Below are 3,000 nucleotides of genomic sequence, written 5' to 3' on the forward strand. Positions count from 1 at the left end.
TTCTGTTGTGAGGAGACTAAAACACTCACTCACCAATTTTAACAAAGAAATTCAACGTAATAAAGGCATGGTTTTTTTAGAGAGAAAATATCGCATTCAAGTGCAGTTTTGATATCAGTATCGAATACAATGTTTTCTCTCTGAAAAAACCACGCCTTTATTACGTTGAATTTCTTTGACAAAATTGGTAAGTGAATGCTTTGGTCTCCTGGCAACAGAATTGCGATCTCAAAATTGGAGAAAAATGACGAGCAGCGGAAAAAATGGAAACAATGATGCAATATATCGTATGCCGTTCTGACACAAAATATGGCGTCCATCGAATCACCTTAATCAGTAATTTTAAAGTATTTTTCAATTGCATATTAATTCTAACTGTACAGGTGCTTTCTGATGCAGTATACCAACATTTCTATTACTTTTTACGAAATTACAAATAGTTAAAAATTTAAAAAAAATCCGTCCAAATACCAAATTTTTACTTCCTATTGTGAAGGAGTACACTGCCCATTGAAGCAACACGGCAAGGTACATAACAATAAGGCGAGTTTCTTCATCATTTAAATCGATCCATACCATGGTTTTAACCATATTGGTACCTTCGAATCACAGATTTCCCTCGATGCTAGGACTTGGTGGACAATAGTAAAAATAGGAAGTAAAACAGCTTTCACTATGCTCGTTTCTTGCCGATCTGAAAAAAAAAATAAACAAAGGTAAATTAGTTGAGGTAAATAAAATATGAAAAGTAAAATCAAATGAAGTTGAACAATTTTCAAAGTGCTTATCTCCTACCAGATGGTAAAAAAGCAAAATGAGCAAAATCAATATGAGGTATACAAAACAAAAAACTAATATAAAATAACGTGAAACTGTTTTCACTGTGTTCGTTTCTTGCCTATCTGAAAAAGAACAGACAATAAAATCAATTTGGAGATTAAAATTACCTTGATATTTGAGAGAAAAACAAAAATGCTGCAAACCAATTTTACTTACTATCAATATGCTGAAAGTAGCTTCCACCCTAGCCCTGTCTCTTGTCAATTCAGGAAGTTAGTATGAAGCTTTTGAAGAGGAGAATAAAAAATCCAACTCAACAAAATGAGTTCAAACCATTTTGAAAGGTGCTGGAAGTGCCTTCACAGTATTAGTTTCTTGCCGATCTGGAAGAAAAAAAAAAAAGAAAAAAAAAAAAGTAAACAAGCAAATATAGTGAACATCTAATGACAATTTACATTGTAGCTTTCTTTTTGTAGAAATTTAGCAAGACGTTGTATATAGATGGCTGAAAGTAAAAAAAGCGCACCTCTGATTCAGACATTGCAAATTGCTGTTCACGTCTCATTTTTTAATCAAAAACCAATCAGCAATTTTTTTTCAAATTCCTGAGAATTTTCTACTTTCTCTTGGCAACATTCATGGAAAATTTGTGTTAAATAAGTCGGGAAAGTTTTCTTGGAAAAAGTAAAACACTACAATTGAATATTTATATAAAAAATCTCAAACGCTGTGATAGAGCTATGCAAACTTTAACTACAGCCATGTAATTTGATGTTATTCTCAATGCAAAACAGTAACCTGAAGGCAAAATTGCATTATTACTCTCAGTCCAGAATAATTCGTTTCTAATTTTTTTCTTCAAAGAAATCATGAGAAAGATTCATTCAAAGAGGAGAAGATTTAAGAAATCCATAATATTATGATACCTCAAATAAAAATTGTAAAACTCACTTGCACGTAAAAATTAGTTAAATTGTGGACGCGTTTCGCCGGCTCGCAACTCCGGCATCCCCAGCGTTAAGGATGCCGGAGTTGCGAGCCGGCGAAACGCGTCCGCAATTTAACTAATTTTTACGTGCAAGTGAGTTTTACAATTTTTATTTGATCAATTATCTTGTGCGGGTCTCCAAACGAATTTTGATTATGATAATCATTGTGATACCTAATAATAAATTGAAATAGGATAAAATTAACATGTAAACTGTTCAAAAATAAAATATTTGAAGATTAAAAATTTTAAGAGTGAAAAGTAAGTAAGAATTTTAAATAGAAATTGAAAATAGAAAAAATAAATTTTAAAATTTGAAAAACAAAAATTTGAAAACTAAATAATAAAAATTTGAAAATGTAAAAACCAAGTAGTAATTGAAAATAGAAAAAATAAATTTGAAAATTTGAAAAATAAAAATTTCAAAAACTAATTAATAAAAATTTCAAAAATGGAAAGTATACTGTTTAAATATGATGAAGATAGCAGGCATGATAAATTATATGTTAATACTCACATGTTTGGAGCCTCACTCATGTTATGATTCCGATTGCTAACTGCACTGCACCTCTACACCACTGATTCACTACACCTCTAAACCATTGAACCACTGACCTCATCACCCATTGAACCACTTCGCTCACTAAACCCACACTGATTGAACTTTAGGGGTGGGGTTACTCTTTTATAAGCTCGATCTGTAGCCATCACAAACCAACCCTCCCCCCCCCCCTCCGCTGACCCCTCTTGCAATTAGGATGTAATTTAGAAACTATTTCCTTGTTTTCCAGGGCCAGGAAATCCGAACTTTTCGGAACAAAGGAAGGAAGGGACATTCCTTCGTAAACACCACAAAGGGGTCAGGTGTGCGCAAGGGTCTTTTGTTTTATTGAGATGAAGGCACCTCACGTGTCCAAAACAATGAAAGGGATATTTTTTCCGATCCGTTATGCTAAATAAGAAGAACGCCGCATGAAAATTCAAGCGTTGCCAAACTTTCCTCTATAAAATGCCAATTTATTTTTTAGGAAAGTACGAATATTTTTCCTTTGAATATCCCGAAATAGCGTTGATTAAATTACGATCACACGTGGATCCAGGGGGAGGAGGAGGGGGCGTAGGGTGCCTACGCCCCTTCCCTATTCGCTCGAAAAAAAGGAGGGAGAAAAAGAGAAGGAAGGGAGAAGGAAGGAACACAGGAGAGAAAAAGGAAAGACGCGTACATTCGGTAA

The 3,000-nt window shown here is 33.8% G+C and overlaps 1 long non-coding RNA gene across 1 annotated transcript; it reads right to left on the reverse strand.

Moving 5' to 3' along the window:
* Nucleotides 1-417: 417 nt before the first annotated feature.
* LOC140225492 (uncharacterized) lies at nucleotides 418-2,610 on the reverse strand. The gene is made up of 3 exons (XR_011900569.1): nucleotides 2,286-2,610; nucleotides 997-1,163; nucleotides 418-694 (listed from the first exon to the last, which is right to left on the reverse strand). It is a non-coding gene; the product is annotated as an uncharacterized lncRNA (long non-coding RNA).
* Nucleotides 2,611-3,000: the final 390 nt, after the last annotated feature.

This window comes from Bemisia tabaci, chromosome 9 (assembly GCF_918797505.1).
Source record: "Bemisia tabaci chromosome 9, PGI_BMITA_v3".
NCBI classification, from domain to species: domain Eukaryota; kingdom Metazoa; phylum Arthropoda; class Insecta; order Hemiptera; family Aleyrodidae; genus Bemisia; species Bemisia tabaci.